Source organism: Merops nubicus, unplaced genomic scaffold, assembly GCF_000691845.1.
Source record: "Merops nubicus isolate BGI_N331 unplaced genomic scaffold, ASM69184v1 scaffold14741, whole genome shotgun sequence".
Classification (NCBI taxonomy): domain Eukaryota; kingdom Metazoa; phylum Chordata; class Aves; order Coraciiformes; family Meropidae; genus Merops; species Merops nubicus.
In genome coordinates this window covers 5,137-28,739 of record NW_008589268.1, presented here as the reverse complement: position 1 = coordinate 28,739, position 23,603 = coordinate 5,137, and the positions used below count along the sequence as shown (strand labels likewise).

The 23,603-nt window shown below is 39.4% G+C and overlaps 1 pseudogene; it reads left to right on the top strand.

The window, feature by feature from the left end:
* The first annotated feature begins 21,170 nt into the window (after nucleotides 1–21,170).
* On the top strand, nucleotides 21,171–21,439 carry LOC103781830 (annotated as a pseudogene).
* The last annotated feature ends 2,164 nt before the right edge of the window (nucleotides 21,440–23,603 follow it).

Below are 23,603 nucleotides of genomic sequence, written 5' to 3'. Positions count from 1 at the left end.
TTCCTCTTCTGACCGACTCTTACATACCTAAATAAATTTTTTGTTGCAGTTGTACTGTTTAGTATCTGATCATGAACAAAAAAAATTAAAAAATATTTTCAATTAGAAATTATATTCTTTACAAGCTGCTTGTATGATACTAAACTTTCCTAACTGACAAATTAACTTAGGAAAGGTACTACAAAGACAAGATATTTCTTAGCGTTGTGCTTAAAGCTGAACTGAAGCTAAGTTAACATGCAGAGAACATAACACTTTAATGTAGAAATTTTAGTCAGGTAGGTTTTTTTTGTTTAAACTTTTGTTAGGAGTAGTGACCATTTTATGTAAGTTGTTATTCTTGCTGGTGTCCCTTCGTGCTGTGAGACAGCATCTTCATGTAAGGTAAGGCAGCATATTCTAGTAGATCTAAAAGAGAGATGGCTTCTTAAGCAGCTTTGGTTTAAAAGTTACCCTTGCCATAACTCAAAGTGATGTTGGACCATACAGGCACAGGGGTGCCAGCTTGTTCTGAGCATTCTCAGGGCGGTGAGAAGTAGTTTAGGCAACTGGAGTCAGAAGTTGCTGCTTTTGCAGCACTATCTCCCTTATGTGGAGAAGACTGCTGGATTCTTGCCTGCCACTTGTAAGCAGCTCCTGCGTGGCTAGTCATGCAGGTAATCTCCTGTCCATAATGTAGAAGGCACTAGTTTGCAGTTAAATTTATCTCAGTGCTGTGAGATTCACAAGAGTTCTGGCGTGTTTTTCTCCCCAGTGTTACCTAACCATTGTCACACGGTCAGAAGTCAAAAAAGTACTACTTTCATTTCATTGCACAAGTTGCCTGGGAAATTACTGTTAGAAGAAAACTGGTAAGAGTTCCATGCTGGAGTTTGCTTATGTGCTGCTGTCTTTTATTTTACAGTATGAATGGGAGGTGAGAACAGCTTCCTAGTTCTTCTGCATCAGAGCAAATAGCACCAATTCAACTAAACATCAGTCCTCTCTAGATTGTCCTCTATTATGGCTTAAGTGCAGGAATTAATCTTTTTAGGCTATAAACTGGCAATCTTGTAAGCCTGTTTTCTGCTTCTAGGTAGTAGAAAGTTACTTTTTTTTTTCCATTGTCCATTTCTATCTGGTTTGGGGGAACAAAGAACGGAAAAAAAATACTGTCTTGCTGCTGTGTTCTGTACTTGTATTTTGTTGCAAAAACAGAGATTAAGGATATTATTAGATTAAAATACCTCATAGATGCATCATGAGCAGATTTTGGAGATAAGTAAAACAGCTCCTCTTAGAGAATTAACTAACCATAAAGAGAGTAAATAAGATTTGTCATATGCTTGAAAGCTAACATTTTAATTTCACATCGAGGAAAATTTTGGCAAGGACATAACTAACATGCTAACCTAGCATCTAACTTCTGTTATTCCCATGATTGATTTGCAAATTGTCCATCCACATGGTTGCCTGTTTGTTGTTAGAATAATCCAGAATCAGAGCTTAGTTCAGCATATGTAGAACACTGGTTGGTTTGGTTTTTTTTTTTTTTTTTTGGTTTGGTTTGGTTTTTATTTTTTTTTTCAATTTCTGTAATGGTTACCACATTTCAAAATACAATGGGCAGCATTAGCAATGATCTTCTTTTTTTCTCCCTGGAGAATGATCCCAAGCTGAAAGATCCATGCTTTGATTTTAATATCGCACATAAATTACGCACCAGTGCAATGTATTTTTGGTGCTTATTTATTGATTACACCATACTCTAAGCACTTGGTTTTAAAAGAAAACAAACCAAATCAAAACAAAGACCCACATGCTAAATAAATTAATCCCAAGAGATTTCAGATTTCCACTGTTAATGATGTAGCTTTTGTGTTCTGACTGTTTCACACATTCAGTTGTATAGAGGGTCTTTAGCAAGGGGAGAGCTATGTTTTGAAGGTGCTTAGAGTCTAAAGATACCGTTTAGTGGTTTAAAAGATGCACACAGCAGTTTGGCCATTTATAAAAATCAGTTTGTTTTTGTGCCTAAATGCAGATTTTCAAATCTGTTTGTAGATGATAAGGTTTTATATTTGTTGGCTACGTATGCTGCTTTGTGTTGTAAAGTTCCAATTATTTTGCTTTGAAAGTAAATAATAAGGTGTCATAAATGGAACAGAATTTTGCACAAAGAAAAGGTTCATATAATTTTCCCTTATAATAACAATATTTCCAGCTGCTGCATTACAATTTTCTTTTTACTTAAGAAGAAAAAACAGCATTAACAACCCTACATTTCATACTCTGCATACTGGCAGTGGTTACCCTGTATGCCATCTTGGGCCCAACTCTGCAGTTGTTCTGAGTCGTTGTAATTCCTTTATGTAGCATTCCTGTGAGTTGGCTCATAGAACTCTTGAGATGAATTTTTAGGACACTTTAATTTGTTGTGGTAGGACAGTTTAGCAGCAAAATTCTGCTCGATGAGTTCTGCTGATTTATTTTCTCCAAGAGAAAATCTTATTCTTGAATACTGACAGTTATACTTCTGATGTTGGGGAGTGAGGTGTATTGGTTGTTGTTAGTTCTAACTAGTGTTTTACCCTTTTTTTTTTTTTTTTTTTTTACTTGCAACAGACCTTAATACCTTAATGGTGATGATAATTTTCACAATATGGTCATTGTTCTTTAAAAGACCAGGAACTGTGTTAACTAACAGCGCAAAAGCAGTTAAGGTAAATGCTTTCTCCTTTTGAACTTGGTATCTGTTGCTTTCATTATGGACAATTTTTCTGTTGCTTGATGGAGAGACTGCTAGTGATTGTTGCTGCTTCTGGTATGTGTTTTTGTACCTCTCTGTATTGATCCTCATTTCTTTCACAAGGCTACTAAGAAGTATTCAGCCAAGGTCATTTTTGTATCTTATAAGGGTCCTGATGGAGACCCCTGACCTTGATTCATCCTTTCCCTCCCCCTTAATAATAATAAAATCAGTGTTCTAACACAATAATCATTGAGGTACTGCCAACCTTTATCAAGATTTTTCTTGGTACTTAGACAGGAGAAAACCATCCTGGTTTATTGATTTAACTTTTGACTTCCCTTCCTTCAATAACCAGTGGGGAATGGTTGTCTCTGTTTCTAATGGCTCTTTTTTTGGATGGCAAATAGTTTTCTTCTTTTTTTTTTTTTTTTCTTGAAGTGTTGCACATCTGTTGACAGTATCAGTGTTTACTGTCTATTTGTATGCTTTCTGTTCTTGTGCAGCTTTTAATGATTTTAGTTCCTCTTGCAGTAAACATTTTCCATAGGAGTTTAGCAATAAACTTGGTGCTGTAGTTTGGAAAAACGTGCATCTAAGTGGACACTGCTCTATCCCAAGTGTGGTTTTGCTGTTGTTGTATATTATAGATGATTTCTTTTTAGAGTATATTCTTCCTTTTCTTCCTCCATTCCTTTTGAAATACATGAAGTATTTTTTATAAAAAAACATCAAATAAGTCATACTTCTAGTAGACTGTCCTTGATGAAACAGGTTTATTTCTAGTTCTTGAAAGCCTTCCTTTGGGCACCAGTTATGTATTGGCACTCCATATATTACTTTTTTCCTCTGCTGTTAGTTTTCACCTCTGCTGTGCCTGTGTGTGGTTCTTTTGGACAAGGTTCACGTGCAGTTTATCTCAGGATAGCATAGGACAGCTGAGAGGGAAGCCCAGTTTATTATTTGTCAGCTCAGGCTTTCTGTCTGACATCCACAGGAATTTCCTGTCACCTTTGTCAGTGTATGCTGTGTACGGCGCTAGGCGGTGTCTCATTCCCCCAGCTCATTAATGCCCGTCCTCTGACCCGCTGTAATAGTTCAGCAGCCCCCGTGCAGCCTTTGCTCTCCAGAGGGTAGGCACCTGCTGGTCCTTTGCAGCCACCCTGTGCTTGTGGGCGCTGAACTGGCTGGGTCTGCTGCCAAGCAGCTCAACCCTCTTCTTCACTCCTGGGCACTGACTGTCTGCTGTGCATAAATATTATGTCAGTCCAGTTCTCTGTCACGCTGTCACCACATACTGCAAATTGCCTGCTCATTTTAAGGCGTCTTTTTGAACATTATGTCTTTAAAATTGTGTTCTGCTTTAATTGGTGCATTTGGCTGTAATGTAAACTGCCACAAAGTACGTATTCAAACTAATAGACCCTTATTTGATTACTGACCAGTCATAGGAGGAGGTGTCTTTGTTGGTTTGGGATGTTTTATGAGGTTGATGCTGGTACTGTTCATTTGGGATCGTTTCTAAGGAAAAGGAAAAAATTTGCAGTAATATTGGAAGAAGAATAGAATGAAAGATAATGTGTACTTAATGAAAAAAAATTGGATTATAGTGTATCAGAAGCTCTGAAGTAATAGCATGAATACAGTGACGCATAATTTTATTTGAATAAATTGTTCAGTGGTAAAGTTGTTTTTTTTTTTTTAGTTTTATAATTTGCATACACAAAGCTCCTTTGACCTGTCCCTTCAGTGCAGAAGAATAGAACCATGCATGCTTGTGAGGTGACATAACCTTGGGTAAGGTCATCACTCTTCTACAAGACCATTATTGCAAAAAATGACATCATATGAAATGGTGGATGTTTTTATGCTGAGACTGAAACCTCTCTATAGTATTGTGTTCTTATTGGACTACAAAATGTTCTTTGCTTTGTGGCTCTGGGGAGATGGAGCCACAAAGACTATATTACAATGCAATAAATTTCTAGTCTTTAAAAATTAAAAGTAGTGTTTCATGGGGAACGTATCTCAGGAAAATGAAAATATTTGGGCCACTAAGGTATTGTAATATATCTAATTGCTACTCTGATGCCTAATAACTTGCATTATAATTATTGCTGTAGATCATATTTTCATTATATTTATTCTTCTCCCATTTTTAATTTGAATGTCTTCATTTTCCATGAATGAAGGCTTTTTTTTTTTTTCTTCTTGTGTGTTCTAGAACTTTAAAGTTTTTATGTGGCAGTTGATTGCAAATTGTACAGTATCGTAAAATTTAATTTCTTAAAATGCTTGACTCATCACTGACTTTGCATAGTTTACTGTTTATCACAGATTTACTTTTTCCAAAAGAGACGTGTACTGTTCTCCTTCCCTCTTTTGAAACTTGTTACAGAGAGCAGGTAATGAGTGGGTGCACTTGGAAACACTGCAGAATAACAAGGTAAAATTGAATTTCTAGGTTCGAAGGGTTAGGTTGAAACAAAAAGTTATGCATCTTTCTACCACTTGTTATACTAATGCCAGTTCTACCATTTTTTTTTTTCATTACAAAACCCCTAGAGTTCTCTCTTACAGATTAAAAAAAAAAAAATAGTTTTATGTTTACCTGCTAATTATATTCAAAATTTTAAAGAACTTCTGATGTGTTTTTTAATCTGCCTATTGCTTGAGTCGTTGTACCTTTAGTAGCAGCTACATCTCCTAAAAACCTCATGCTATACTACCGCAGAATTTCTGGGTGGCTGTGATCTGTGACACACAATGTCCCCTGACCAGGCTGGTCCCTGAAGTGCCCTTCCAGGAGAGCTTTCTGGATTATTTACTGCTGACCAGATCATTCTTGTCCTATGTAAAGCAGAATGGTGGAGAGAGGAGACAGTCTACCCGGACACTGGGACAAGATTTGAAATAACATATGACCTGAATAGTTCTAGTTTCCAAGGCTTAGAAACAGTCTGTGATTTCCAAAATGTACACATTGGACCTACAGAAGTAACTGTACTTACTTACTAATGGCAGTGTTAACAACATGCCAGTTTATTCCGGTACTTATATGTAAATGCAAATATAATTTGTCTTCATATGGCATCCTGGTCTCTGAGAACACTTCTGAATTTTGATGATATCTTGGGAAGTATCACAGCATTAGGAATTTTCTTTCATATTTATCATTCCTTGGATAGAGTATGTTAGTATTGCTTTTATCTCAAATATGGTACTTAAATAGAAGAAAGTCTGTGAAGTATTCATCATAGTATTGGGCTTTCTGTATATGCTAACTTTTTTTCTAGGTATCTGTTTGCCTTAAAGATTTAGAATCTCTCAAATAATATTCTTTCAGTGTGGCAATTTCCAGTGCTCTACAAAGCCCTACACTTTCAGGATAAAGCTTTAGAGATAGAGGAGATGTCTTCTTGGGTGTGTGTGTATATCTATATATGTAAGAGAGGATTCATTCAACTTAAAATGCCTATCAAGATAATGAGTGGCTTTTCAGTTAGAAAAATGCCTTAAAAATATGTCAAAATCTTCTTGAAGAAGTCTCTTTGCATAATGCAGAATTAACAATAAAACTGGTTTATGACTTGCCAGTGTGACGCCCATCTACGAGAAGGGCCATAAGGGGGATCTGGGGAACTCCAGGCCTGTCAGCCTGACCTCAGTACCGGGGAAAGTTATGGAACACTTGATCTTCGGGGTGATCATGTGGCAAGTGTGGGAGAACAGGGGGATCAGGTGCAGCCAACACAGGTTCATGAAGGGCAAGTCCTGTTTAACCAACCTGATCTCCTTCTATGACCAGGTGACCCATCTAGTGGGTAAGGGAAAAGTGGTGGACGTTGTCTACATGGACTTCAGCAAGGTATTTGATACTGTTTCCCACAGCATTCTGCTGGAGGAGCCGGTGGCTCATGGCCTAGACACGTGGACTCTTGGCTGGGTTAAAAACTGGCTGGATGGCCGAGCCCAGAGACTGGTGGTGAATGGAGCTAAATCCAGTTGCTGGCCAGTCACAAGCGATGTCCCTCAGGGCTCAGTTTCAGGACTGGTCTCGTTTAATATCTTTGTCAATGACCTGGATGAGGGGATTGAGTGCACACTCAGTAAATTTGCAGATGACACAAAATTAATTGGGAGTGTTGATCTGCTTGAGGGGACATGGAGGTGCTGGAACGGGTCCAGGGAAGGGCAGTGAGGCTGATGAGAGGGCTGGAAAACATGCCTTGTGAGGAACGGCTGAGAGAACTGGGGTTGTTTAGTCTGGAAAAGAAGAGACTGAGAGGAGACCTCATTGCACTCTACAGCTCCCTAAAAGGAGGTTGTAGTGAGGCTGGTGTTGGTCTCTTCTCCCAAATTACTGATGATAAAGCAAGGGGAAATGGCTTCAAGTTGCACCAGGGAAGATTTTGATTGGAATTAGGAAGAATTTTTTCACTGAGAGAGTGGTTAGACACTGGAATGGGCTGCCCTGGGAAGTGGTGGAGTCATCATCCCTGGAGGTACTGAAAAAAAACAAGTAGATGAAGCACTTGATGCTATGGTCTAGGTTAGGGCAATGTTGGGAGGAAGGCTGGGCTTGTTGATCCTAGAAGTCCTTTCCAAGAATGGTGATTTTGTTTCTATTCTAACTAACAAGGCCTTATTTTTCTCTAATTAAAGACGTTGTCTGTAAGAATTGGCATTTCAGGATCTGTAGCTGGTACCTGTCTTCATTATACTGGTTAAAGCTGCTCTCTTAAGTCTTTCAGTGTTACCCCCTGCCTGTCCCCCAGGCAATAATGCAAGATGACTGAATTGTTTGTTAGCATGTTTTTTCTCTCCTCATTGTCCTGGCTAGTTGAGAAATGGCTGTATGTTCTTAGAAGTTTCTACCAAGAGGGGAAAAAGAAAATTCATAAGGTTTATAGCAAAACTATGGTAATTATTCCTCAGTTCACCCATTCCCTTTTCTAATACTGTAGTTCAGCATGGAATAGATTCATGTTTTCTCTTTCTTCCTGCTGCTATAATTGCAGCTTACATGAGACTAAAACAAATATTCCCGTTTAACCCAAATATTTCTGTATTTGTATATAAATAAAAGGAAGGCAAAATACTTTTTTTCCTCTGTCTACTCTTCAGGAGATGTTCAATTTACCTTTTTCTTCATAGTATCTTCCATACTGAAGTTGTGAACTTCAGTTCTCTGCCTGGTGGTCTAATTGTACGTACAAGAAATTTTCTATGGTATTCTAACATTATTCCTATGTATATCTCCAAAGAGATATACATACATATTACAATAAGAAAAAACACTTCCATTATTGATTCATTCTTTCTGGGTTGGATCCTACCTTTATCTCCCTTGTCCTGTTTCTTTGCAGTAGTATTCTTGTGCTGTGAATGAAAAACAGCCTGGCTTTTGAAAAAAATATCCTGTAAATTTAGGCCCAGCTAAGATTTGATCTGATTTTCCTAGAAAATGTTCTCACTGAAGTCTTGAAATTCTCATCTTATCTGAGTTTTCTTAACTCAGCAGCTGATTTAATAGTGCTTATCAATAACTTTTCCCCAAAACCTTGTTCTTTCGTGCCATTCGTTTTTTAGAGGTGAGCACAGCATAGAAATAAATCATTCAGAAAGATTGTGTCTGTGCTTATGTGTGGTTAGAAGGTGCCCAATACCTGGGTGTTGTACTCTATCAGGGGTGTAATAAGGTGTACCTTATTTTTTTTCTTTCCTTTGGTGCACGTAAAGGACTTCATGTTCAGAGACGTCACAAAATCCTACAGCTCTGTGTCAATAACAGTACCTACTCCTTTCCTCCAAGCTGTGAAAACTTTTATCGATAACACAGGTCCAGGAACATAAATCAGCTATTCAACAAAATAGGTTCCAAAGATCAGTGGTTACAGGTATTGTGTAACTGTACTGAATGGCAGTCTGAGTTTGGAAAATGTATTACCTACTTGAGTTGTCTATAATGGAGCCTTTGAGACAATTATAGGCTACCAAGAAAATTACTTTTTTTCACAGAGTGATGATGCTAATGCATTTTCATGGCTTCAGTTCTGACAGGGTAGATATTTCCCATTTCCGGTTTGAGACCTACTTAAGCTCCTCTGGTAGTCCATGGGAAGGAGTTACATTCTCAGGAGACATGCTAAATTTTCTATATTTAATAATAATCAGAGGATAAGAGGGTACTTTCAGAACAAAACCCTTTCCTGGAGAAAACAGCTTTAATTCTTGTATAATTCCATTATATTTATTTGTTACTGCCAAAATTTTAAAGCTTTAGAAAATAAAAGTTTATAACAGAAGTGATGACAGGCCAACAGCCCTGTAGCAATACCACCATGAACATAACACAAGAGAAAGCCCTCCAACCTCTTAAAAAAAAAAAAAAAAAAAAAAAAAAAAAAAGGCTTTTCAGCTCATTGGTGGAATATCAGATTTGCATTGTCCAAAGTTTTCAGTTTTGAAAAAATACTGTCCAGAGGCTATTAGAAGGATGTGGCCTATGGTGCATTTGCCTCTTTACAGAAGAGAAAGGCCTTTGGTGACCAGCTGCTTCATTATTATTGCACCTTTTGTACCTTCTCATTCTTTTTTTTTTTATGTTTAGGAAACACTTCAGTTACCCTGTTTAGCTGGATATGTGGTTTTAACTGTATGCCTCGGACACATTAGTTCTTCTAATTGTTTGAAACTATAGTGCGTCAAAAAGTGTAGCCTTAGGGCTTCATCTTTTTGTCTAAAAGTCATTTAAGTTCCAGTAGCTCAGTTCAGTGTATTCAGCAAATGAAGCAGACACTTTTTATTTTCCTGATTCCAAGCTTGATTTTAAATCAAACAAAGGGAAATTACCAGAATGGGGCCAGGGGAGCTATTTATTGATCAATGTCTGTTACCAGTGGCATTTTTCAGTGTTATTTCATATTCTGGTGTTAGTGACTTCTACTTCATTCTAGATTTTGTAGATCAGATATGGTTGGATACTACTGAATATGGCTGTTCATAATTGTTTTGATAGTTACCATATATAGTTGCATAAGAGATGCTTTTAATAATAATTTCTAGTGATTATTTTTGCCACACCTTGCCGGGTGTTAATCGCAGAGACTATTTTTTTTCCTAATTTCCTTAAACTTCTCACCCCTTTCTAATTATGAAGCTGGCTGCAATGCACCTTCAAAAACAATTTTCATATTTACAAGCAGAATGATAGCAAATTGTTGCTATGGAGCAAGGATTTTTTTTTGGTAAATCTAATTTCAGCTTAGCTACTGTAAAATTGGAAATGCATACCTTATCTAACATGTTTATATTTGGAAACTATGAGCTTGATCATCTCTTGCTTGTACTGCTTTGACTGAATTGATTCCAGCAGACTTGTACCTAATTCTAAGTAGTGAGAGAAAGGCTACTAGATTTTTTTTTCTTCTTTAGTTTTTGGATGGAGAGACAAAGTTGGGGCTGTTATTTCAAAATAAAGTAAAAAATCTCTTCTCATCTGCTTTTTGAGCATTTACTCTGCCAGCCTGTCTTTTGCAAGCACTGTTGCAGTAGAGCTGAGCACACCCCAGTGAAGTAACTCCTGTGTCAGGCTTATTAAATTCCAGCCACGGGAGGGTGAAGCTGCTTGTGTCTCAGGATGTAAGCTTTGACCTCATCTCAAAGAACTGAGGTAGAAGGGAAAAAAGATTGAGTTAAAGTGGAATGACTCTTAGTTCAGTTCACAATACCCATTTTTATTTTTAGCACATTAATCATATGGAAGAATGAAATGACAGACTAAAGCTTCTTGCACTCTTTGAGTCTCTGAACACATATCTTTTATTTCATTTAGTAGGATACGCAGTGGTGTTTCTTGTAACTCTAAGCTGTCACATTCAAAACAGAGTCAGAACATAACATTCCCATTATGCCCAGAACCACTCTCTAGCAAAATAAGAGTCAGTCTCTCCCCTTTGAGACAGCTGAAAATATAACTTTAATAGCTAGTGTCGGAGAGTCTTCTTCCAGCTTTCTATTTCTCCTGTAGTCCTCATGTGAATTGGGTTCACTCACATCTCAGTGAGATTCTCTGTCTGAACCTTTTTGTAATCACTGTTCTTCCAGGATAGCAGTGTTGGTAAGTTGTGTGTCTTTTTATAAAACAGCCCTTGTAATGTTTTGTTATTTTCCCCTGTTTTAAACAAGGGATAGTACAATTTAGGTTAAACGTATTTTGATGTTTGAAGACCTTGGGCTAGTGTAGATTTGTCATAATATGCTAAAATCATACTAGGTCAATTTGGTTCAAACACAGGACTTCAGAGGTGAATCTCTTCTCAGTCACCTTCTCTCTGTCAGGAAATGCCACTCTTAGAAAAACTTTAAAAGCTGGAATATTTTACTTGGAAACTGGGACTGGGTTCAGTGTGTCTGCCCAGTTCTGGGTTCCCCAGTTCAAGAGAGACAGGGAACTACTTCAGAGTCTCCAATGGAAGGCTACAGAGGTGGTTGGAGAATCTTACAAGGAAAAGCTGAGAGACCTGGGGCTGTTTAGCCTGGAGAAGAGAAGGCTGAGAGGGGATCTTATCAATGCTTGTAAAAAGGGTGCATATCAAGAGGACAATTCAGTCTCTTTTCAGTGGTGCCCAGTAATAGGACAGTGGGCAACAGGCACAAACTAGAACACAGGAAGTTCTAACTAAACCTAAGAAAAAAACTCTAAAAAACCTCTTTACTGTGAGGGTGTTGGAACACAGGAACAGGCTGCCCAGAGGGGTTGAGTAGTGTGCTGCTTTGAAGACAAGGGATGTGGACCTGCCTGGATGTGTTCCTGAGCAACCTGCCGTAGGCAAGCCTGCTTTAGGAAGTGGGTTGGGCTAGCTGGTCTCCAGGGGTCCCTAAGAACCCCTACCATTCTGTGATTCTGTGAAAACTACCACACAACTGATGAAATCAAAGGGTGACTCTGCTGTCAAAGTCAGCAAAAGAGTAACCAAATATACCTTCTTTAAATACCATTGTGTTGGGTTGACCTTGGCTGAATGCCAGATGCCCAACAAAACTGCACTATCACTCTATTCCTCAACAGGACAGGGGGAAGAAAAATATAACAAAAGGCTTATCGGTAGAGATAAGGACAGGGAGAAATCACTGACCAATTACCATTACCTAGAAACCTGACTCAACTTGTGGAAATTAGTTTATTATCAATCAATTCAGAGTAGGATAATGAGAAATGAAAAATAAATTTTCAGACACCTTCCTAGAATCATAGAATCCTTTAGGTTGGAAGAGACCTTTAAGATCATCAAGTCCAACCATTGAGTCCTCTGCTAAAACAGATCAGAATCTGTCAGGGCTGGAAGGGACCACAAGGGTCACCCAGTTCCAACCCCTCTGCCATGAGCAGGGACACCTCCCACTAGATCAGGCTGCCCAGAGCCTCATCCAGCCTGGCCTTAAAGACCCCCAGGGATGGGGCCTCAACCACCTCCCTGGGCAACCCATTCCAGGGTCTCACCACTCTCATGGTGAAGAACTTCTTCCTCATGTCCAGCCTGAATCTGCCCACTTCCAGCTTTGCCCCATTTCCCCTAGTCCTGTCATTACTTGTTATCCTAAAAAGTCCCTCCCCAGCTTTCCTGTAGGCCCCCCTAAGATACTGGAAGGCCACAATAAGGTCACCTCGGAGCCTTCTCTTCTCCCGACTGAACAGCCCAAACTCTCTTAGTCTGTCCTCATAGGAGAGCTGCTCCAGCCTTTGGATCATTCTCGTGGCCCTTCTCTGGACACACTCCAGCAAATAACATATTTTAAAAAAACATAAATGTCTATTCCATTATTTGTGGGTAGCGCATTAAACAGTTAAATACATTTAAATAATGTTTAAGGGACTGCACTAATGCAGAATTGTAACTAGATGGGTAACCAATTTAACTAGAAACCAGCTAACAAGTAACTGTCTAAATACTTCAAATACAGCTCTTCCTCCCACCTCTCCCTTCTTCCTGGACGTAACTTTACTCCCAAGTTCTTAAGTTCTTTCCCTCCTTCCCCCTCAGTGGCACAGGGCGATGGGGTACGGGAGTTGCAGTCAGTTCATCACATGCTGTTTCTGCCACTCCTTCCTCCTCAGGAGGATGACTCCTCACACTTTTCCTGTTACAGTGTGAGGTCCCTCCCACAGGAGACTTTTCTTCACAAACTGCTCCACTGTGGGTCCCTTCCACAGGATACATCACTACAGGAGCAGACTGCTGCAGAGTGGGTCCTGCAGGGGGTCACAAGTCTGGCCAGTAAACCTGTTCCAGCAGAGGTTTCCTATGGGGTCACAGCCTCCTTCGGCTATCCACTTTCTCCGTCATGGGGTCCTCCATGGGTTGCAGGTGCTTACCTGCTCCATCGTGGACTTCCACCAGCTGCAGGGGTACAGCTTGCCTCACTGTGGTGAAGACCATGGGATCTGTGCTCTGCTGCCTGGAGCACCTCCTCCCCCTCTTTCTTCACTGACCTTGCTGTCAGGGTTGTTTCTCTCACATATCTGTACTCTTGCCTCTTGACTGTGGTTGCTGTTACACACTAACTTTTTCTCCTTAAATTACGTTCTCACAGAGATGCTGCCACCATCACTGGTGGGCTCAGCCTTGGCCAGCAGCAGGTCTGCTTTGGAGTCAGCTGGCACTGGCTCTGTCAGACACAAGAGGTTTCTATCAGCTTCTCACAGAAGCCACCACTGTAGCTACGCCTGCTACCCAAACCTTGCCACGTGAACGCAGAGGTGTTCTCTTTAACTCACAATCTGAAGCATCGACAATGAAAAAAATAGTAGTCAAGAGACGGGGGGGAAAAAAAGTGTCAGAAAACTTTATGCCTCCCTCAAAAGAAAAACTCAGCAAAATGAGACCAAAGAGAAAGTTCTCTTCAGCATGCCACAGTCCTCTTGTAATACCAATTGCATTATTCTTAGAAAGCTTTTTCTTGCCCAGGAGACTACATACACATAAAGACATGGGCAAGCTGGGAATTCAAGTTGTTTGACTTTGTGTTATGTGTTTCTAAATCACTTTCTGCAATACTGTCCAAAAAGTCACTTTTGTAACTATTGGAAACATTTTAAAAGACAGAGTGACTTTAATAGAAAAGAAAAAAATTGTGAACTTGAAAAATGCTCTAAATTTAATTGCAGAAATGTGCCAAACATACTGCCACAAAGGAACCGTAAAAAACTACAGATTAATAAAAATAATCTCCTCTGTCCACTCAAGAGCATCAAAAATTTTGGAAGTAAACCTGCTGAAAGAGTAATTTGTCAGTGGTGTTAACACTAAATAAGAAAACCAAACATCAATGTGCTTGATTTTCTAAGAGATTTTCCATTTCACCATGTCTGACTGCCTACCATCAAGGGGAAAGTATCAGAAAGACTGCGAGACCTGATCACATTATCTCTTTAATAGTTGTTTACTAATGGCTCTTAATCCTAACTATAATCTAAAACGCAAAAAAGAATCAGACCTTTGAGATTCATGAGGCAACTGTGATAGAGCAGACTCAAAATTATGTTTTGTGAGCTGTAATCACTGTTTGAAAACTGTAGATGAAACCTCAAATTTAAGGGACTTCCAACGCCACACGGTAAGTGTGGATTTCTACCTGAGCAAAGCCACTTCAGTCTTCTCTGAAGTTGCCTGACCATACCTCTCACCTCCCACATGTGGCTGAGGATCAGAGTGGACTATTCTTACAAAGCACTGAAAACCTCACATGGTGACAGTGAGAGTTGTCCTACCTCCAGACATGGCAGTCAAGTGGAGGCAAGCCCCTAACTGCCTCCCAGGTCAAATACAGCCTGCAACCCAGATCACCTAGATCAGGTTGCACAGGAACATGTCCAGGCAGTCTTTGAAAGTCTTCAAAGCAGCAGACTCCACAGCCTGTTCCTCTGCTCCAACACCCTTACAGAAAAGAGGTTTTCCCCTAGCTTTAGTTGGAACTTCCCGTGTTCTAGTTTGTGTCCATTGCCCCTTGTCCTAGGACTGGTCACCACTGAACAGAGACTGAAGTGTCCTCTTGACACTCACCATTTAGATGTTTACAAGCATTGATAAGATCCCCTTCTCAGTCTTCTGTTCTCCAGGCTAAGCGGCCTTGGGACTCTCAGCTGTTCCTCTTAAAACAGATGGTCCTGTCCCTTAATCATCTCTGTATCCCTCCGTTGGGCTCTCTGCAGTAGTTCTCTGTTGTTCTGCCAATGACCAGGCCCAACAAGAATGATGCAGCCAGCAGGAAGAGAAACCAATAAGTAGACTGTATTGTAAGCAAAAACATCGTAACATGAATGACGGCCGGGGGTACAAACAAGTCAACCAGCTCCTATATAATTGATGCCACCCCCAACGATCCCACAAAAGACATAACTTGGCCCACAACAGGTGGTATAAACAGAGAACCAAGGTTTCCCATAGTTGGCATGGGAAACAGCCAGATGACCAAGTTAAACATATAAGAAAAGGGTGCCCACATGGCAACTCTCACCCAATCAACCTGCGTTCGCAAAGGTCTTGAGCAGACCGGGGCCCAGCTCCAGGGAGAGTCAGGAGGTCTGCCCTGAACCAGGAAGCTCTGTGGAGTGCACTCCACAGACAGACACTCCTGACTCCTTGCAAGTGGTCCCAGCTTTTATCCCCAAGCAGACACCTGACCTTTGTCAACTCAGTGCGGGACCCCTGGGGCTCATTTCCCTTCTGGCTCTCCCTGCAGGGCCGGCCGCACCCTGGGGGGAAGCTATAAGGCAAACTCACCACCTCTGTATGAAAGGCTGTGGGAATCACCCATATGTCAACCTCAATTTTGGGTTTGGGGTTCAAACCCCAGCATTTCACCTGTCTCTCTTAAACTGGAGAGCTCAGAACTGGACACAGTACTCTATATGTGACCTCGCTGGGGCAGAGTAGAGGGGGTTCTCCCTTGACCTGCTGGTTGCACCCTTCTAGATGAATCCCTGGATACCATTGGCCTCCTTGGTTACAAGAGGACACTGCTGTTTTACAGTTAACCTGTTGTCCACCAAGATTCCCATGTTCTTCTCCATGGAGCTGCTTTCCAGCAGGTCAGTCTGTAACCAGTACTGCATGGGGTTATTACTTCTCAGGTGCAGGACTACACTTGCCCTCGTTGAAGTTCATTAGGCTTCTCTTGGCCTGACTCTCCAGCTTGTCCATGTTTCTCTGAATGGCAGTGTAGCCTTCTGGAGTGCCAGCCACTCCTCCTAGTTTTGTATCATCGGTGTACTTGCTGAGAGTACACTCTGTCCCTTCATCCAGGCCACTGATGAATATGTTGAACAAGACTGGACCCAGTACTGGCTCCTAGGGAACACCGCTACCTACAGGCCTCCACCTAGACTCTGCACTGCTGATCATAATGCTCTGAGCTCTTGTCTTTCAGACAGTTTTCAATATATCTCCCCATCCACTCATCTAACCCACCCTTCCTGAGCTTACTTACGAGGATGATATGGGAGACAGAGTCAAAAGCCTTGCTGAAGTCAAGGTAGACAATACTCATTGCTCTCCCCTCATCTACCCAGCCAGTCACACCATCATAGAAGGCTATTACATTGGTTAAGCAGTAATTTTTATCCAAGTGCCTTGAAACATCTAATTTCAGAAAAACTTCTTAAACCCTGTTTTGCATTCCTCAGGTCAGTGAAGTGCTGCCTCGCACTGTCAGCAACATCTCTAGAAGAGAGACTCTCTTGGTTAAAGGCTAACTTCCTTGTGACCATCCTAGAAGCTCTTCTTCCTAGAGCTAGTAATTGCTCCTCTGGATGAGAATGGTCCTTTTGTAATACTGTTGCCTTGTTTCAGCTGCTGATAGGCTCATGGCAGTGTAACTGTTACCTAGCTTGGGCCTTGTCATACACATTTTAAGAAGCTACCTCTCTGTTAGCCATAGGTTTAGGCCCAACAAGCGGGATTGTGTAGGCCCCATAGCAACTGTTGTTTGATTAGTTCTATTTCTAATGGTTAATGACCTGCATGAAGGCCTAAGAAAGCATATCAGGCAGTTTCTGTGAATCGGTATCTTCTATTTTTAAACTAATGAGAAGTTGTCACATAGTTGATGTTTAATAAGTACTGTTTTAGAATTTTTTTTTAATTAATTCATCTCTATTGAGTGCTATTTAAAAGTTGGATTCCCTCATGCACTGGAATTGAAATACAGACGTCTCTTTACTTTTTTAATGTAATATATTAGTGGTGGAGCATTTGTTTACAGCCCCACATCAGAAGAGTGTTTGCATGGTTTATTCGTGAACTGGTTCTTTCACTTCCCTGTGGCATTAAAAAGAAGGATAAGGTGTATGTGTGAATACAAGATGGTGTTAAGATATGTCTGGTGCATTAAAGTAAACTGAAAGTCGTCTGAATATATTCAGCAGCTTCTCTCCCTCCCCACAAAAGTAAAATATTTCTATGCATATGAAATGAGAATTTGGCTTCCTCTGTAGGTACCACTGAAAAATTCTCCCAGTAATATAAGCCCAGAGGGGCAAACACATGATATTCATTTGGGAATAGTTCTACGCAGCTATTATTTTTTCAGCACCAAACTTGTTTCCTTTTTTAAGCTTGTTAGCAATAACTTGAATTCATGGTAGGTTGTCTCATGTCAGAGAAGGGCAAACGGACTGACAGCATTTTGAGTGAGTTAGCCAGTGGCAGTGTGTTTCTCTGGACTTGGTGAAGTTATCACCATGTCACATATTCATGTAACTTGGAGTGTACTTAACATTAATATTCTAGTACAACAGGAAAAAAGGAATAGATTTACAAAAATTAAAGCTCCATAACAAAATTCTACCTATTCCTTACTAAAATGAATAATGGATTATTTCAGTGATTTTTTTCTAAGTGCTAATCAAAACTATAATGATTTGCAAGCCATTACTCAGTTAAATTGGAAGCAGTGATTTTAATTTTCAGCAATTATTGTCATTAATTATCCTTTATCTTTTAGAAGTTATGCTTTATCAGTCATGTAAAATGGTTTATCGAATAACTTGCTCTCTATAACTTGCTTATGATTTTGAAGTAGCCATTATTTGGTGCTTGCTATTTATTTTAATAGAGCCTTTACCTTCCTTTAAATTCCAAGTAACAATAAGGTGAACTTAAACAATACTGGTTATGAGAGTAGATCAGTCAAAAGGTACAAGACATAAATACTGCAGCACCATTGCCTTTGGTTTGAACATGCCAGAGTGTGTTGAGGTTCAGCCCACCTGGCTGGGTGCATCAGTATCCCATGAAATGTAGACATGGCTCAGTAGTTTGGTTGAGCGTGCATAACAGTGGTGCTTATTTCCTCCTGCTACAGTGGCTGAAGTGGGTGCCTCTGTAAGGTGATAATTTTAGATACAATTTTTCTTCATAAGCAGGTTCATTTGGAAGAAAAGGAGGAAATACTTCAGCAAAGAATAGAATATTCCTGTTCCATATCTCCTCAGGAAGCCTTCTTTGCTAGGGAGTTTGAATCAACATCTCTTTAATGAGCCCATAAATCAACAGGCTTGTCGTGGTTTATACTGCACTTCTTCCAGCCAGCTCCCCCCTTATATGATGGGCATGATGTCATGATGCATCACATATCCCATTGGCTGTTTCAGTCTGGCTATCCTGACTGTGGCCCCTCCAGCTGCCTGTGAAAACTAACCTTATTCTAGCCAAAGCCAGGACAAGGCTCCGGGTTGATTTGTATTCACTGCCTAACACTCATCTGAGTTTTATTCTTTAAAAGGCAGCTTTTGCCTTTAAAACTTAATACTATATATATACACCCACTATATATATGTATATATTAAAAAAGACATGTTTATATGCTTTATATATATTATACACACACAAGCATTTAAATGGTTTATGTGTTATATGTATGTCTATATACATATATAACATCTCATGGAATGTTATAGAAGCAAGGTCAAGCCCTTAGGGTAGTTTGAAAGGCTGAATCTCATTTTCTGAACTAGTGGTTTAACACTTGGGCTATTGTGCAAAATTTAATTTCTGTTGCCTGCCTTCCTCATCCCCACTCTTGTTAAGGTGCTTTAAGTGGTGGTTGAGGTCAGCTGTTAAACTGTCTCCTCTTAGCCATCATGGGTAGTGGTAGTCATACATTTTTAAACTAGATCTCACAGTAGTGAAAGTGTGAATGAAAGGATGTTGGGAGGCAACTGCAAGACTGACCTTTTACCACTGCAAGATAGTTGTCTACTAAAGATAATTTGTTTTTAAAAAAATTAAATTCTCCTTTCCTTTATTACTGATTGTTTTGCTAACTCAGGAGTCATCAGCTCAAATTCTTCAGTGATTCTGGGTGGTTTAAATTAATTTTTGCAATTTCAGACCTGTTCCAGTGACAGCTGGATAGTTGCTAGTCACCTGCAGTGTTTATACTGTTTTTGTCATGTGTGACTGCTGGAATCTTTTGCTGAAAGAAATGGTAGGGGCAGAGGAAGAACAGGGAATGAATTATGCACCATGCCTTATTCAGGGACATAGTCTATAGCTCCCTCAGTGACTGTTCCTTTATAACACTGTTTGTTTGTCATAATGTATTATTTCTTAAATTTTTTTTTTTTTTTTTTAATGGAGCTGTAATTTGTAAACTGTGGGTAGTAATATTTTGAACTATTCTTTGGATTGAGAGGTTGCTCCATCTTCCATTCTAAGTTTGCTGTTCAGAGGCCATTGATTTCCCACTCTTCCTGCTTACCAAAACCACCAGCAGGATCTTGTAAGTTTGTGGCTAGTTATGTGGGTTTTACGTTGGCATGGGTGTTTCCTAGGCCCTGTGATAGTCCCCATAACATTTGGAAATGTGAATGTGCCACTTTTTGATACTTATATCCTCAGTTATATGGATATTTCAAGAATGGGTTCACTTGTGCAATTGAACAAGTTAAGAGCATGTGTTGCCTGTGGAGAGTGGGATCAGGTGCCCAGGCAAGTATGTTGTGTCTTTAGCTGATTTTTTGGCTCAATGTCCCTTCTAGTTACTGAAGGGGAGGTGAGTTACTGAATGGAGAAGAGCACTGTGGCAGGTGACAGAGCCTGTCTTCTGCACTGCTGTGTGTTCACTGTTGTGTGACAGAGCCCCAATGTTTCTCATTTGATTTCAGATCAGAATAATCTCCTGATCTCAGGACAAGCAGTGGACTGCAGTTAAGCAGTAAGCACTTGTCAGAATGCAGGGAAGATCTTTGCTCCTGTTGTAGTCGTGGACTCTGCTCTTTTTAATTCAGTCTGTCTTCTTCACAGTATCTATATTAAAGCTTGAAGTTTAAACTCTGTCACATACTTCTTATATATGAAAAATATATAAAGAAAGTGAAGGAATGTCCACATTAATAATTTTACCATTTTATATTCCTTTCAAAAATACTTTTGCATGGCAAAAGGCGTACTGAGAAGTCCCTAATTTCTCTAAATAAATCTAGTATGAGCAACTGCTTTCTTTCCTCACTTTTGCCTTTCATTGCTAAAGTGATAATATTAAACACACCTTTAGAGATACAGAAGGCAAAGACATGAGTGAGAAGGAAATGAAAGCATGAGTAGCAGCAGCAGCTAGTGTATCAACGGAGATTACTTAAAAAAGTAACCAGGCTGGTAGAAAAGCCACTCTTCAAGACCTTTGCTGAAATGCTAAGAGCTGAAAGGATTTTTCTTCCCTGTTTTAGTGTTAAATTAAATTTTATTTACCTCCTTTTTCAAAGATTTGTCTGAGGGTAAGGACAGGAAGGATTGTTTGTTTGTATTTTTAAAATAAATAAATAAATTAGTTTGAAAATTAAACCCACCTTTGACGTAGAGGCTGATAGTTTCACTGTCAAAATTCAGCGTGAAGTTTACTCTTGCCAGAAACCCCCTGGAAATACAAGTGGGTGTGTTCTGCTTGAGTAATCACATGTAGATGCAGAGGTGCCAGCAGCGCTGTAATAATGACTGTAGTGTCTTTGAAGGCACTCTGAAGTTTCCGTTCAAAGACACTCTTAAATTATTCAATCTCTTTTTTTTTTTTTTTTTTAATTTACTTGGAATATGTAATGACATCCCCCGAGTACCAGATTTCCTTCCCTTCTTTTCTTTCTCATGCAAAGAATAAATAGAGTATTTTAATTAAGAGACTGCTTGCTAACCTCTGTAGTAAAGAAAGGTGATGAAAGAGCAGGTCCAGATAGTTCTTTGTTGTGATCACTCAGTAACCTTTTCTTAACACAGAAGTGACAGCTTGAAAAATCTGGCTGCCTCTGAGGTGATCTTAGAAGACTGATTTCCCCTCTGCAAATAAAGGGAGGCAATTTTGTCTACTTCCATATGCCTTCTGGCTCCTGGCAGTTCACTTTGTGACCATTTGTGTGTTCCTCCTCCTTGTATGACTGGCTTCTCAGCTGGGTATACACGCATTTAATCTTCTTTTTTCTTACTATTTTATTGACAGATACTGAGCGTCTCTATACAGTAGTGTTCGAGGAGATCTGTGAGCGTTTTGGAAAGACCTATACCTGGGATGTGAAATCCTTGGTCATGGGAAAAAAAGCCCTAGAAGGGGCACAGATTATTCGAGATGTTCTAGATCTTCCAATAACCGCAGAAGAGTTATTACAAGAAAGTAAAATGAAGCAGGAGAAGATATTCCCCACTGCTAAACTGATGCCAGGTATGTTTCTCTTCAATATTTATAAACTGTTTATGAAATTACTTGAATGCTTACCAAGGTAGAATTTTTTAATATGCTTTCCACAAAACAATTTCTCTTACAGATTCAGTTTCAACACTCTTATTTTAGCAAGTTTTACACAAATCTACATGTTATTCATCTGCTAAGGAGATATTGTACCTGTTAAAGGGTACTGGAATCTTTTTTTCTTGTTTACTTAGATAACAGCCTTTTTTTTTCTGTATATTTTGAAAGAAGAAGACTAGATAGATGTGCATGAGTTCTGTTTTGTAAACCAGACACTCTTTATGATTGTTGTTGGCATCTGTATAACTCAACAAGTGAGTTTTCTCTGGCTGTGAGCATAGTATGATTTTGTTAAGCACAAACACACTTCAAAATAAAGCAGGTAAGGATATGACCCCATGGGTTGTTTCTGCTTGGATTAATCCTGACTAACAAGAATGTTGAAAATGAGCATGGTGTCTGAGCCAGCCGTGTGTCAATGGAGAGGGAGGGTTTCTCAGGTTACCCTAAATCAGGTAGGTTTCATCACCTTCTGAAGATACGTGTCTTTTACCAGTGATTAAGAAGAAAGCCTGAATGTGTAACTTATACCAGGTACCTCAAGATAAGCAAGAGGGTAAGTCTTATCTGTGGTGTGAACTTATACTTTTATATTCATTACATTTATATCTTAAATGCGTAAAGAAAAATCCTCAGCTGTGCCAGACAAGCAAAATCTAAATCTAGGCTTGCTGTTAACTTTTTGTGCAATGCTTAGCTTCCTGGAGCAAATATCAATACTTTAGGTGGGGGGGGGGGAAAGGAGGAGGAGGAAGGAGAGGGAGAGGAATTTAAAAAGTAACTGTTAGAAGTGAAATAACTGCATGTCACTATAACAAGCCTGTTACAGTTTTGTCTCTTTGAATGTGTGCTTATTTGTTCTGACAGTCTCTACAGTGCATTAATGATGTTTTAATTTCTAGATCCCTTTTCATACCTAGTTTCATAGTGCATTAAGAGGATGAAGGTTAAAAATATGTGATATGTTAGGAATAAGTAAGAAGCAGCAAAAATAAAAAAAAAAAAACCAAACAAACCTTTTTTGTGCATCTTAAAAGGCTGAGTATTTTGTGCAGCCAACTTATGAAGTTATTTCTCTTATGTCTTTTATATACAAGATGTTCCAAATTGCATCTTTCTCACTTATAGATGGCTCTAAAAATTGTGAGCCTAGTTAAACTCTCCAGGAAAACAGGAAAGATGGAGGGATGTGGTTTTCATTTTTCATACCAGACTTCTGGGACTAACTTTACAGCTATATCTTTTGCAAGGCAAACAAAAGAAAACCACAAAACCCTGGTATGGATTTAGGAAATGCCAGATGGTCAGACTGGGTTATATGTTAGGAGGCACAGAGAAGATTCGCTGTAATGTAACAGCACAGGTAGTAGGTGCCATTAAGTGGGTATTCTGTTCCTGCTGAGGATTGTGATAATGTATGTGGCTGAGCTGGCTTGGAACGGAGTTTCAGAGAGGTGATGGAATAGATGAGCTTAGGGAAACAGGAAGTTTTTTGCTGTTCCTGCCTTCAAAATGTGAATTCTGGGCTTGCTGAAGCTGGGCTATTATAGATGAAGCAAGAAGAATTCTTACTGGTACATGCAAGTAAACATTTTTATCATCACCAGAATTGCTCAAATGATTATCTTTTCAGTTCAGCTAAATACATGTGATAACTTTCTTCAGGCTATTTTCTAAAGCAGAATTGATTTGAGCTTAACTACTTTATGCTCACTGGCTGTTATGGGGAGAAAAGGCAACTTTGGTCACTGAAGTAACGGAATTTGCACTTTACATGGTAGCAGCATATGAGATACAAGCTGAATTGCCATGAATTTTGAGAAAACCAGATTCATGTCACCTAATAATCTAGAAAGAAGACTTTCCAGCTACTTACTGTTTAGTTTCATTAAGGACTGACCTGTTCTTTGATCTGATGACCAGAACTTTTAATCGGATATTTTTCTTCTATTCTTTTTAATTTTCTGGGGATATTTATTCATGTAATCTTTGTGGATTTATTCTACAGCCTCTTAGTGTTCTTTGATTAAGAATGGACTTCAGACAGGTGTTGTGTAAGATGTAAGACTGTGGTGAT